This window comes from Barbus barbus (assembly GCF_936440315.1).
Source record: "Barbus barbus genome assembly, chromosome: 43".
In the NCBI taxonomy this organism is placed as follows: domain Eukaryota; kingdom Metazoa; phylum Chordata; class Actinopteri; order Cypriniformes; family Cyprinidae; genus Barbus; species Barbus barbus.
This window is the reverse complement of record NC_136721.1, coordinates 10,385,124-10,401,086: the sequence shown is the minus strand read 5'-3', so window position 1 is coordinate 10,401,086 and position 15,963 is coordinate 10,385,124.

Genomic DNA, 15,963 nt, shown 5'->3' with positions numbered 1-15,963 from the left:
TGTCTGGTTTGTTTGTTGGACAAAAATGGCAGATTCAGCGTTATGACTGGTTAGATTGCAAGTCAATCAAACTCCCTGTCAAGGGTCAATTAAATTCAAATACATACTCATCAACTTTTACGCTAGTTGTTGTTGCAAGTTTTACATACTTGCATTAACTAATTCTACCATAATTAACATGTATTCAGTTGAATCTATTAATTGCACACAGCCGCTGAGTTAGAGTCAGTTTTTCTTTCTCACTATTGTTAACAGTAGATTTAAGATGAGGAAAATGATCATAGACTATCACTTACAGGCAGCATTATCTCATGGCAGCAAACATTATTACCATTTAATACAATATATATATTTATATATCCACATATCATACATAAGCATTCCTCTGTCCTGCGCTCACACAACCTGTGAAGATGACCAGCAAAAACAACAGAGAAAGCCCAAAACGAGACAGTAATTTAAGGTCACCATTTGAATCAGCTTAGCTTGTTTATCCAGCAGCAATGATCTAATTGATGCATAATGGAATCTTATTATTAATGATCTTGTGAAATGTACAAATAGAAATGTATAATTAATTTGTTTTACTGTGAATATCTTCAGCATATTAAATGCAATCAGAGTAAGCTAGCCTTAATAATCTCCACTTTCTTTCTTTCTCTCTCTCTCTCATCACAAAGCCCATCATAGTGCCAGCCGGCTGGCGCTTCAGGGTGCTGGACTACACAGGCAGCAGGTGACACGGATTTCAATAAAAGGGATTATGGATGTGAGGACTGCAGAGACAGAGAACACACACAGGTAACATACATGTGCACAAATTTTTACCACATATGCACAGAGCTATTTAACAACACCAGCACCCATTATCCCAGTGAATCATGTGTTTGAATTATACATAGAATTGTGCTAGGAGAAAAAAATATGCCTTGAACTGTGCTAACTTTAAGCTACTTAATAATAGTAGTTTACATTAGGTATATGTGCTTTTTGCAAATCCGACAACTTTTGGAAGTTCAGTACTGGCCCAATTATTGGTGCTGCCCCAACTGTCCTGACAGGTAATGTTGAGCGTATCTCGCTATAATTGGAAAGAAGGGGGAAATATCATTTGGCGAAACATGCAAATGTACAAAGTGCATTCTCAACTACTTATATCATGGACGTAGACGAAGATGTAAAGTTAGCAGTTTGCAGTTTCACAAAAAACCCTAACAAGTTAGTGTGGTACTAGTATTTGCGAGATGAAGATTATAAACGTTTTAATGAAGGCTCAATGGTATTGGCCACTTCAGTGGTCTGTCTGAGATGTCCAATTCCAAATAATTGTTTGCATTGTCCTTCACCCCATTGCTGCAATACTTCATTGTGTGTGTGTGTGCATGAGTGCGTGTGTGTGTAGGTGGACAGAAGGCCTTGGCGTGACCTGCCACAGCCTCTGAGGAAGCGAGCTGACATAATGAGGCCGGTAAACAAGCGGCCGTCACCCTGGTCATGTGGCACATACACACACACACTGACACTGCTCCACTATCTCACCACTCTTATCCATTGGGGGTTCAGTTGTGTATCTCAGCAGGCAGAGGAGAAGAGAGAGACGCACGCTTGGAAATCTTTGCAGCCGTGAAATGTAGGCCTCCGTGCTAGGAGAGCTATATAGAGAGAGAAATACAGAATATTGTCACTCACATTCATTCCAAGATCACCTGCAGTTCATGTAAATACGTCCCTTTTAACCTGGTCTTCATCTGCTGCTTTTGGAAGTAGGCTCAGTGCGAGAGTTTATGGGAATATAGAGACAATGTGGGGAAATTGTGTCTGAGTGTTTGCCTGGTATCTGAGTCTCCTAAGGACTCGTGTGTTCCACAGGGAGAAGGCGTTGAAGAACAACAACAGCTTTGCCTGGGGTCACTTTCATAAGGCTACCCTGTCAGAGACCCACCACCACCCCAAAAACACATGCCTATGCATGCATAGACATGCATAGTCGCAGTGAAATCTGCAAACAGCATTTCTAGGAAATAACTAGCTAGCTAAAGGTAGTGACGCTGCTAAACTACATTTTTCAGCAATAATGAAATGTATACACTTTCTTAACCACGTATTCTGATTTGTTTTAGGGAATGTTGACGCTGTTCAAAGGAATCAGTTCCTTTGAATTTCTGTGCATATTTTGTATGGTTTTTTTTTTTTATTAAATATTTAAAAAATGCTGTTTGTATTCAGTGTACATTTTAAAATCTGTTATAGTTAAGATTATAGATTCGTATTGCTTTATGCCAAATCATTTCTCTGATTACAAAAATATCATCTGATAGTTCCATCTTATATAGCTTCAGTCTAGTTAGTTGCTTTTTGTTAGCAACCTGTAGTGTAGCTGACTAATTTTACAAAAGAGTAACTTGCTTTGGAAGCTACAATTTCAAACATTCTTATTCATTCATGGGTCTTCATTTTATTGGCAATTCCAAGGGTAAAAATGCAAGACCCCAGGAATGTCGTGGACACAGGAAGTATTGTCATTTAAGCCACAAATATTGTTACAGAAATAGCATTGATATAATTGGTCACTTATGTAACCCTTTGTGTTTACATAAGAGACAGATATGTTGATTTAAATTTGATACAGTTAATCTCTCAACAGACATGTCTTGAAATATATAGCTCATGATTTTTATTTATTTATTTATTTTTTCTTTTTTGAAGAATAAATCTAACTAAATTTAAATGTATGCTTAAAGGGTCAGAAAACCTTAAAATTTAAAAACTGAATTTTAGATATATTCTCTGAAAACAATTTATGTAATTTTGTGTCTTGTGCAAATTATTTTTTGAAATTTTTATTTAAATTATAATTTAAATTGAGTATTTACACATCATGGTATATTAGAGTTATTCTGCTATGTAATGACCATGGAATAAACAGCAATGAGAATGGGATTTTTGAGGCAGGTTTAAAATGTACGTATAAATTTGAGAGCAATTTGTAGATTTTACTTTGTGATTTAAAACATGCAGTAGCATGCTGACATAGTGATGAAATCCAATCACAGTGGTCACAGGACAAATATTTAAGATTCATGTTAATGCAGGTGTAAACAGCTATTACTCTCTTCTGATCACTTGTGATCGGATCACCATAGCAGGTGTAAATAGCATGAGTCATTGAGATGAATGGCAATACTAACAAATAGCTTTCTCCAGATATATTACAATTCCTTGGGTGGAGCCATAAACTTTCCTCTCGCCTGGACATATAAACGGTGAGCTGGGTTTGAGGAGGAATGCTAGAGGACCTTTGAGTTAGGACAGGGGGATTATATGAATATACTATCCCAAAACGTTTGTTTTAAGCTTTAGGAATCAGTCATGGGAATTGGCTCAGACACCCTGGCAAGTCTTAAAGTCATCTAAAATCCAGCTCAGATGAAACTCTTTCCTGATGCACCATTCCACATGTTTTCACCTCGACTTCACCAGTAACAGAGTATAATGGGACTGGTGGAGATGGAATCAGGTTTTCCACATTGGGCTTTTACCCAGAAAAGCAACAGCGGAAGGGAAAATAGAGAGATGGAGAGAGAGGGAGAGAGGCAGAATGGCGGCTCGGCCGGGCATAATTGGCAGTCTTTGTAGAGTGGGGCCCTTGATTTAATAGGCACGGCTGGTGACTGAGGCAGTGGAGTGCGAACAGTGCGGAAATGTGCTGGAGCCTGGAGCCCTCCGGCCCAACAATACCAACCCACCCCCTCTCGTTCTCTGTCTCTAAGGACGACTAACTCAGAGCTTGCCTACCCTGAACACATACGCACGTTTACCTCAGAGCGTAAGAATCTACAAACTACATCAAACACATGATTATTCAGTATATTCTACGGCAAACAAATCCATTACTCTGACTCACACATTGCAGTAATTGCATATTACATCAATATGTTGCACACAGGTGACGCTACACATGACGCTATATATAGATACACAGCAAAAACATAGCTCTCTGACATCACACATACCAGACACACGTATCCATGAAGATTAGATAGATAGACAGACAGACAGACAGACAGACAGACAGACAGACAGACAGACAGATAGATAGATAGATAGATAGATAGATAGATAGATAGATAGATAGATAGATAGATAGATAGATAGATAGATAGATAGATAGATAGATAGAAGGAAATAAAGATGTCTGTCTTAGATAGATAGATAGATAGATAGATAGATAGATAGATAGATAGATAGATAGATAGATAGATAGATAGATAGATAGATAGTTTTTTGCAATCTGAGCAATATTCACAATTTAGCTCCGGTGCATTGCAGACATGTTGTGTGACCAATCTCAGCTATCGCGCTCAGTTTCAGGGATGTATCACAGTGTCAAATTTCAAGCGACGCCCAGCCTTGAAAATCAGAACCGACGCTCAGATTCTTTGACCAGATCTATATACGCAGGTTTAGCTGTGAACATCAATGTGTGTGTGTGTGTGTGTGTGTGTATCACATCATCAACGTTCCTGGGCTCTCTTTGAGAGGGTGGGTCTGGGCGGCAGGTCTGTGATTAGTTCAGGCCAGGGGAGCGCTGGTATTGATTGGCAGGCTGGAGACACTGGGCTGCCTTCCACGCCGCTCTAATGAGAAGCCCTGACCTCCTCCAGTCAGCAAGGTCGCCAAACCCTACTGTAATTGCACTCTCTCTAATGGCGTCAGTCACGCATCCGCTCCAGCCTCGGTAATGACAATTACCATAATGCTGCTCCACTCACTAGGAGCCTCTCCATCACGGCGCTAGCTTCGGAGGGGAAGCGAGATCTGGAACACTGACGCGCGGGACGAGGACACTTAGGTCTCTTTATGTGTTTCAAATAGCCTGTGCATGTGTGTATTTGTGTGTCAGAAAGATAAAGAAGAGGGTGTTGTAACCTCAGACACAAAATTGCCGTAGACCAATATGTCAATGAAGTGTGATATTTACAGATCAATCAGCATTTGGATCAATTGCTAGCATACTAATGCAAACACCCCCCATCACCTCAAAGTGACTCATCGCACATTAAGAATAAATGTAAAAATGTCCCTTTTTGCAAAGATTCATGGGATGCTTTTGTCTCTGCCAGGCTACTTACTGAAACTAGCTCCATTAACAAGGTATACCAGCTTTACCAACCAAGTAAAAGCCAACTAGACCAGAACCAATCTCTCAAGAAACTCATAACGGTCCGACCTTTCAGTGGCAAATTGAAAAACTTGCAAAAATATCCTACATATATTTATAGGTTCCCCATGCATGCATTTTATTTACCTTCATTGCAATCAATGATTCACTGTCTGACTCCCATGTAACATGAACACACGCCCTTACCATTGATCCATACGGCCCACAACAACATAGCTATGAAATATAAGCCAACGGTGAAAGCAGACTCTCAGGTCTGTTGTGGAGCATAACTTTGGCCTGGACACAGATGTGTGGAAAGGTGAGGAAAGGAGAGTAGAAACAGATGAGAGATAAGCTCTTGCGAATATATCAGTTTAACTTACCCTTAACTCCAAACAGTACTTACACAATCCCTACCTCTCTCTCACACACACACAATCACAAGGGAGGTAAGTTAGAGTTTGTGTTGTGATGCAAAGAGATTCAGGCAGCAGTCAATGCTTTCAGAGCTTTTATGGTGTGTTTGGTGAGAGAGAGAGAGAGAGAGAGAGAGAGAGAGAGAGAGAGATGGCAGAAAGGAGCGAACGGTGCTCCGGACGTCACAGATTTACTGCCGCGTCTCTAATTTCAGGCTGCCGACGTATTTAAGTGAGACGCTCATAAAGAAAAAACTAGTTTGTAAGAAAGAGGCCTGGACGCTAGCTAAATCAGCACAAGCACAAAGAGGCAGGCGTCTGAGAGCTATTGACCCCACATCGATCCGCAGCCTGTGCGATGCTATTGACCAAACAGGGGAGAGACCAGGGGAGCCAGAACATACCGCACCCAACCCGAATGAAATAGAAAACAACCTCGTACACACACACACACACTGGAGCACAGAGTCATGCTAACCTTGTATATGTGTGCTATTGAGGCTTTGCCTTTGTATGCGATGGCTTGCGTCCTTAGTCTTATTGGTTGGCGCTCGGTACCCGCTTTCTCTTTTGGCTGAATGAGAGCACTTCCTTCCTGCTATCCTCCACTGATGCAGGTGACAGGAGCCCAGAGACCTGGCAGGACACGTACATACACACACGCTTGCACACACGCAAGCCAGATGGTCCCAGACCCCGGTGACTGTCAAGGTGGGCCACGACCCAAAGCGTACAACCTCCCCCTTCCCATCTCCCCCTGCTTCTAGGTCTCTTTCTCTTCTTGTCTCCTATTTTCTTCTCGTCTTCCATGCTATACCTTTTAGTCACAGGTGAGTCACGCAGTTGCCAAACTCTGTGTAAATGTCAATGGGTGTTCACGGGGCGTCCTGATATAGAAACCCCCTGATGTCCTCTCTGTCCTCGACACTGCTTGATTCAAATCATTCTGGAAAGAAATCAAGTTCATTTTGTGCTTCCACCTTGCTCTAACACGTTGGCGCCCTGGTCACGTGGCTCTCGGAAATCAGCGAAAGGGTTCGTTTGTCACCTGTGACAACAGGTGTAGAGATGCAATCCCTGGGGCAATGGAAAAGATGTCGGATTGGTAATTGGCGAGCGGGGCGTTACGTGGAACTGCGGCAGCCGTCAGTATTGGGGGGCGAGAGTCCCCTGTAGACACCTGAGAGTGAGAGAGAGAACGGATGGGGGAACGAGGCAACTAGGGAGGTGAAGGCTGCGAGCGGAAAGACGGAAAGAAACAGGGAGAGGGGTTCAGATAGTAAGAGCAAGAGGGGTGGGGGTCATTAAACTGGAAACCAGGAACCACACGGGAGGTAGAATTTGAAATGATTCCCCCACAGCAATACCAGCCTAGCGGTAGGGCCATCTTGCTCGCCCTCTCTCTCTCTCTCTCATTCTCCCGTTCTCTCGGAGATGCAATTAATTTGGATGGAGGCTGCCAAGAGCAGAGAGATAGAGCGATGAGGGGTGCGCCCTCTCACACTCTGCCTGCCTGCGGTCTCACTCTTGCAGAAGAGCACTTTTTTCCCTTCCATTACGGCTACCCGCCATCCGTCTGCTTGCACATGGCCTCCAATCCGACAACACCAGCCCAGCATCCCAACAGCTGCCGAGCTGCACCTGACAGCCTAGCACTTATTTCAGAAAACAGGAAAAGCCTTGTTCGAGACAGGCTGCTGTTGTTTGTTTGTTTGTTTTTAATTGCGCTGCTCACACTTTGCCATCCTAAGAGACCTCCTAGCCTCACATTTGGTATGAGTCATAGGTGCGTCTCACTCCAAAGGCCGTGATGGAAAGAACTGAAGGCAAGGAAGGGTGAGAAAGAAAGAAAGAAAGAAAGAAAGAGTGAGTGAGGAGGAAGAGAGAGAAGTGTCATGGTACACAAAGCACGTAGCATGTAAAAAGCAGGAGGGACTAGCGCTCAGGGCCAGAGCGTGCGTCGATACGAGGGAAATTGATCGTAATCAACAGCGCCTGCAGAGCGAGCGGCTGCCCATCGAAACTCTTCCCCCTCTCCTCTCTTCTGCTCTCCTCTATTTCTGCACCCTGCACCTACATCTCCGCTCATCCCCTGCAAGTCGCTCCTGGAGCTTTGTAAACAACACCGAATGCAGGAGATGGTGTGTGTGTGCGTGTGTGTGTGTGTGTGTGTGTGTGTGTGTGTGTGTGTGTGTGTGTGTGTGTGTGTGTTCAATGTATGTTTTGTTGTGTTAGTTGGTTAACCTGCGTAGGTATAAGCACCTACACCTACAAAAAATTACACATTATTGCTCTATTATTAGAATACATTTATTTCATTTAAAGTTTAATGAAAAGCATTAATTATGCAATAGCACATATTTCTAAATGAATATCATGTTATTAGTTAATGACAATGCAAATAACTGCATTTCTGCGAAGATCTAATTTAATTATTACTAATTTAATTAAAGATTACCTCTGTTTAATGACTATTTGTCTATGCATGTATGCTTATATACATTTTAAAACAAAACAATAATATAGTCGTTCTAAGCTAATGAGTGTTAAAGCTGTGACATCATTTCCTGTCATGCCTTAAGTTTGCACATTTGGTGGAAAGCAGCAAAGGCATCTGGCTCAAACTGTGGCCGTGAATTCTGAAACTGTTTTGTCCTTTAAAAACATAATTTGCTAACAAATTGCAACATACTGACTATAACAGTTGATAGCTTAATTACACTTTATTCGTTAAGCATATCTTAAATCCTTGAAAGCAGGCAATATTATTTTCATTCATTTTCAGATTTTCATTATTTCAAGTATTCAAGTATATGGATTAAGAAATGTGAAAATAACACACACAACACTTTTTTGGCTTTCTTCTGGGAACTATGGCTGTGTCTGAAAACTGAAAAATGCTGCCTCTATGGGTAGCATATAAAGGTATACTGAGATCTGATCGCAGCATCCTTCGTCTCTAGAATAAATGCATAGTGTATAGCGCATGATTTGGGACACAACTCATGACAGTTTGTGTCAATGTAAATGTAGTAAATGTAGCCTATGTATAGCAGTAATTAAATATTGGTTTAGTGTTTACCAAAGCTCTCTCTATTTTGCTGTAGATCATTAGAGCAGTATGCTGCCTCAGAAGTATGTCCGAAATCAGTGTTGGGATGTGCCTGCAAAGTCATTGCCTGATAGGACAGCAAGGCAAGCTGCCTATAAGCTTTCGGAGGCAGCCAGTGTCACACTAGATGTTGACTCCGGCCTACTGAGTTGGCCCACAAATTGACATCATGAATCAACACCTCTATAGGGTTAATATTGATTTTTAAATGACTTTAATAGATTTTAAACTAATTTTAAAATATTTGTATGTCTTGATCTCATTGATTGGAACGTAAAAACATTCCACTCCCTTCCTATAAATGTATCCCAGCTGCAAAAAAAAGCCATCTAGGCTATATGTGGAAAGGTACAGAAGCAGAGATAGAGAGACAGAAAGAAAGCGAAATAAAGAAAGAAGCTGCGTATTAGAAAAGGTGAAAGTCCAAGGCTTTTTACGCTTCCGCTCGCTCCCTCTCTCGCTCCCTCTTCCTCTTCCTCCACACACCATGGTATAATTTCTCATTTGAAGACGCTGGCATACCTGGCTGTGTGGCTGTGCTGTTAAAAGCACCGGCCCAATTATAGCATAACACCTAGCCTTACGGTTTCCATGGCTGCGCGATGTATCTGTCCCGCGGGACGCGGCGTGGAGGAACGAGCGTCTTATCAACCATCACCCTGGTAATAACACTCCTCCGAGCCTCCGCGCCTCAGCCAGGCCTTAACGAGAAGCCAGGGTGAAATCTCTCCTCCGCTTCAGCTCCAGCCATTGATTTGAGCTTAATCTGTTTCTGCGGGTGTGCTTGCGTGCGCGTGTGTGTTTGTGTGTACTGTGTATGTGTGTGTGTGATTGTGTGAGTGTGCTGGGGGGGCTGATGGTGGGAGAGTGTGAGCGCGTGAGAGGTACCATTTATTTAACTGAGATTCTCAAGTTGCATTTATCCGAGATTCTGTTAATGCAAGCTCTACGCTTGAGAAAAAAAAGAGTTGGAAAGTGACAGGGAAAGAGAGAGTGAGAGATTTTTTTTTTTGTCTGCTTAAGTCAATAATATGCAAAAAATGCATTATAAATATATTAACAATAATAGAAATGTTTACATTCACCATACACTATTAAATTTTGCATTTAATCAACTTTTGAAATTTTGCATAATGACTATATTAGCATTAATGACTATATCCTGTACAAAGTACCAAAATAATAAAAATGGAATAAGCTTAATTGGCCTTCGTTCATTAATATCAGGTAAATTAAGCATAAATATAGTTACTGGATGAATAAATAAATTATATATATATATAAATAAATATATAAATACATTTTAATTTGTGTGTATATATATATATATATATATATATATATATATATATATACATACAATTATAATAATTTTAATGATTTTTATTTTGCTTGACAGCTTCTGGTCGCTTTATGCTTTCTTTGAATGGAGAAGAGCAGTGTTTATTTTTCATTCAGCAAATGGAAACGATGTGGAAGAAAAAAGTTATACAGTTTGGAACAAGATGAGGGTGAGTAAATGATGACTAAATTTTTATTTATGGGTAAACAATCCCATTAAAAAAAGCTAAAGTAGATTAATTGCCGTGCATTGCACTTCACTGCAATGGCTTTATATTCCTGGTATTTCATAGTATTCCCTACAGAGCAGTAGGTGGGTAGAAATGTGTCAATCTTATTTTGTTGGAAGTTCATACACTAGAGTGTCATGTGCCCTTATAGGATGTACGTATATATATATATATATATATATATATATCTACCATATCCACTCTAGGCAATACATGCCTCATGCATGTACTGTAATAAAACAATGCCCACCTGTCATTGTTTACGAGACAGGTACCTGTCTGAGGGGACATCTGTCAGCTCACCAGATGTGAACATATTCTGGTGCAGTGTTTCAAGAAGAAACTCTCCAATTTATGAAACAGCTTGCAGATATTTGTGTGTTATGGTTTTGAGGTGTATTGTTATGTACAGTTGTGGGGTCTGTTAACGTGGAAATCTCCACAGCGATGGTGACGTGTCTTTCTCCACTGCAGCAGCTCATTGGGTTTGCTCATTCACGCCTCACGCCTCAGCCACAGGCCCGGGCCCTCAGGCACTCTGCCTCCTACGGTGCTGGAGCCTCTCCTCTCCTCTTCTCCCTCTTCCTCTCACTCTTCCACACCCTGAGGAGAAAATTTGCTGCAGAGATACACCCCCTAATTCAGTAAAGTAATCAGATCCCAGTTCCTTATCAGAGTGGTCAGATTTACTTTTTTGTTGGCTTCAACTTTTTGTATAATGTTTGGGTAAATAAGATTGTACAGGATAAAGAAAAATCTAGTTGCTACGTGCAAAATTTTTAAACATTTATTGGTTGTACTCTTCAAAAAGGGAGTTTTACTCTGTATTATTTCTTGTTTTCCTGTACAAATATTGGTCACACTTTATTTTAATGTCCAATTCACGCAATTAACAAGCCATTCACTATGAATTTTGCCTCAATAAACCCCTAATTTGCTGCTGCTTATTAATAGTTAGTAAGGTAGCTGTTAAGTTTTAAGTATTGGGTAGGATTAGGGATGTAGAATATGGTCACGCAGAATATGTGATTTATAAGTATTAATAAACAGCCAATATACCAATGAGGTAAAAAAAAAAAACATAATTCAATAAAAAGGCAAGTTTATTTTCTTAGATCAGGGACAAATATTTATTTTCTTGTTTTGAACTCACTTAATTTTTATATTTTTTCAACAAACAAGATGTAACAGCTTGTATAATTTTGCTTCTTAAGTAAATGTGTCTTGATTTGAATATTTTAAATATTTGTACACATGAAATCACTTCTTTCAGTAAATATGATCAATGTAATTGACAAATGATTTATTCATAATATCATTAAGTTTTAGAAATTGGGAAATAAATTTAGGAATATCCTATGAAATATAAATTAAATACTTCTTTTTTTTTATTAATACATAAAATGATCCATTTTACATTTTTAATATGAGGACAGTTTCATCGCCCCATAAAATAATACTAATAATGATTTTAAAAATTTAATTAAATCAATCAATCAATAAATGTATACACAAATTTGGGAAGAGGTATAATCAAGTCATGCATTTATGAATTAATCAATTCATAATCATGTATTTGTGAATTGCATTTTTAATATATTGTGAAAGAAACTAATAGTTATGTTAGGTTTAGTTAATATATTTTTGTTTATCCCAAATTAAATGCAGAGGTAACTAAAAGCAAGCAATTTGTAAGCTGATTTCCTCCTTTGGTGCCACTAGTGGTGCAGCAACTTTCATATTTGAGATAAAATCTTAGATATAGCACCTTCTGAGGTGTTAGAAAATGTTATGGACGTGAAATGATCCAATTTACATTAGTGATCTTGGAATCAATTACCGATTATGCATTAGGCTTTGATATTCTGCCCATTCTTGTTTGCTTGTATGTCGCGCTGAACGTCTCCAGCAAAGCAGTCCAGCAGGGTTATTGGGCTCTGCTGGCTGTCGCTGTTGTGTTGGCTCAGGCCGTCGCGAGGAAGCGAGCGTGGAACTGGGGGAAGGGCACGCGTGTGTTGGCCGTGAGGGTGAGCAGATCAGCGCGGTTGTATGTCTGTGTGGCGGTGATAAGATTCTAGGATTCTCCCACTGTGACAGGTCTGCTCGGTAGCCTGACCTTCCACTCCACAGCTGCCTGATTAACTCTACCTCACCATCCACTAAAGAGTCCAGTACCATGTTTACCCACCACAACCTCACTGATACATCATGAACACCCACAACGTGCCCGAAGAAAGTTCCTGGAAGCCTCCAACCCTGTCGAAGCATCTACAGCTTCATGTGCAACCTGAGACTCACCTTTAGCTTCACACTCCTGCATGAACACAACTGCAACATCTAACACTAACTTACTTTACAACTGATTGCAACCCAAAAAACTTGTATAAACAAAATGATTAGATGAAATTTAACACTCAAAATGGCAACTGTAGGACAAGAAATCGTATCTATGGTGAAAAGCCCTTTTTTGTAACATTTAAAAAAGTGAAACTTTCATATTATGTTGTAGATTCATTACATGTAAGGTAAAACATTTTAAAAGTAAATAAAAGTAAAAGTAAAAAATATCTCAAAATATTAGAATATTTACATTTGAGTTTCATTAAATGTCCATCCCTACAGTATAAATTCTGGGTATCTCTTGTTCTTTGAAACCACAATAATGGGGGAGACTGCTGACTAGGCAATGGTCCAGAAGACAATCATTGACCCCCTCCACTAAAGAGGGTAAATCACAGAGGGTCATTACTGAAAGGGGTGGCTGTTCACAGAGTGCTGTATCAAAGCATATTAAATGCAAAGTTGACTGGAAGGAAGAATTTGAGTAGGAAAAGGTGTACAAGCAACAGAGATGACCGCAAGATTGATAATATTGCCAAGCAAAGCCGATTCAAACACTTGGGAGAGTTCACAAGGAGTGGACTGAAGCCTGAGTCAGTGCATCAAGAGTCCACGCTCAGAGATCTTCAGGAAAAGGGCTACCAAGCCACTTCTGAAACAGAAACAAAATCAGAAGCATCTTACCTGGGCTAAGGAGAAAAAGAACTGGACTGTTTCTCAGTTGTCCAAAGTCCTCTTTTCAGATAAAAGTAAATTTTGCTTTTCATTTGGAAATCAAGGTCTGGAGTCTGGAGGATGACTGGAGAGGCACAGAATCCAAGCTGTTGAAATCCAGTCCGAAGTCAGTGATGATTTGGGGTGCCGTAACGTCTGCTGGTGTTGGTCCATTGTGTTTTATCAAGTCCAAAGTCAATGCAGCCGTCTACCAGGAGATTTTGGAGCACTTTATACTTCTAACTGCTGAATAGCTTTGTTAAGGTGCTGATTTCCTTTTCCAGCAGGACTTTAGCACCTGCCCACAGTGCCAAAACCACTTCCAAGTGGTTTTCTGACCATGATATTACTGTGCTTGATTGGCCAGCCAACATGCCTGATCTCAAGATTCAAGAGTTTTATTTGTCACATACACAATTATACAGAGTATAACCAGCAGTGAAATGTAGGTACCCCATATGACCTGAACCCCATATGGAATCTATGGTATATTTTCAAGAGAAAGATGAGAAACATACAACAATACAGTCGAGCTGAAGGCCCAATAGTGCCTCAGCATTCCCACAGGCTAATCGCTTCCATGCCACGCCTCACTGATGCTGTCATTTGTGCTAAATGAGCCCCGACCAATGTGCTTTTTCAAGACATCCAAATTATTTGAGATGCACCTGTATATAGTAGTCATTTATTTAAACAGGCTATTCTTGACCAGAAACCAAGATGGGTTTAGTGAAGTTTTGTGCACCATTCAGGTGGTTTGGTCTGGGAGACCAGGTTGACAACCAGCTAAACCAGCTTAACCTGTTAAGCCAGACTGTAAAACCAGCTTAATCTAGCTAAGACCGGTAAGATTGGCTTTTTCAGTACATTATATGAGCAAAACCATGTTAATTAATTGATAGCTATTCAAACATAATGTCTTCTGCCTTTTTTTTTTTTTATGAGCAGCATAATATTCATTAGATATTAGATATTTTTATCAGTGAGCATTTTTTGGATGGGTCTTAAAATTGCAACTTGAGCTGTGGTTAAATGAGTTGTAGTAAAGATGGATCATTCAACATGGCTTAGTTTCAAAAAATATTTTTGTGTAACTGAGTACCCTTGAAACATGGCGCTAGAAACGCCAAGGTCCTGAATGCATGTATACCTTGAACGTGCTGTAAGTCACTTCCAAAGCATCTGTCAAATGCATAAATGTCAACTGGCATTGAGATGGATGGGAATGCTAACAGATTCTAACAGATAGTCATATATATTAGGGCCTAAACTTGGGCCTAACCTCATAAGAACAGTGTTGCAGGTTCCAGATTTTTCTATTTTTAATTTGATAATGTAATTTGCAATGCTTCATGGGATTGTATTTCTTTTCTTCACTAAAGCCATTGTATTTTTGTCTTTTTGTTCAATTTTCATATAGTTTTTACGTCAAGTAAAGATTTGTAACGTTGCGATTTACCTCATGGTTGGTGGTTGGCTTGGTTCATTGTTTATAGCGCTTTAACATAGACTTTTTAGAACTGGAATAATTAATTCCAGCAACACTGCTGATAAATAAAGTAAATACAAAATGTAACATATGCATGGATGGACCATTTACAAGAAGATCACCATAATGCATTTAGAAAATATAATTTTAACCAAAACTGTAAAAAAAAAAAAAAAATGATGATGATGATAAATACTTTTCTGCTGCATTTCATATTTCATTTTCATATATAAGAAGATTCATGTTAACATAAATTACTTACTTTCAGTGTGTCAGTATTTTTTGGATGCAGTGTGGATAACTGTACTCACTCAAGTCTAATAATTTAGACAGAAAAGTATGCCTATTCAGCACACGTAGATAGGCTATACATGCCGGTTTTTGTATCTGTAGATATATTGGCTGAAAACTATGTCCTCTCTCAGGTATATATATATATATATATTCACACTGACCAAAAGAAAAAAAAAACATTATTTCTTCAGCCCAACACATAAACACAAACACACTGCATTCACTAACAGGCGCAGCCACACTACTATCCCTCTCTTGCTCTCTTTATCTACACCCCCCACCCCCCATACATACCTCTCTCTCACTCTCTCTCTCTCTTTTTCTCTCTCCCTCTGTGATGGCAGGACGGGCAGTGAGCTGTGCGGCTGGGAAGAGTCGAGGACGCCGCGGCACACATTAATAATGCAGAGCCTCAGCTTCCTCCCAGCGCCACGGCCATGGCACTGGCCCATCGCTGTCACCAGGGGGGAGCTGGGAACATTCTCTCTCTCTTTCGAGCTCTACTTCTTTCAGTCTCTCTCACATAAACACACACAGACTTACACACTTTTACACAAACCCAACCAAACTGGGCCTCCACCCGAAACTGTGGCTCATTACAGATCCTGCTCTGATGACTGCACCACAGACCTGGGCTCATTACGGCACTGAGGACTCTATCCAGCTCTCCAGGCCTGCAGCTGGTACCTCCACCTCTCCTGCAGCACGACGCTTTCCTCTTGTGTTCGCATAATCCGCATACTTTTACTTCCACCTGTCTTACTTGGTCATAAAAATTTTGTTTTATTAATTCGCATTTGCGGTAGGCCAACAATGTTTCTTGTATGCGGGGGTGTTACGACGACTGTGATTTAATCATTACT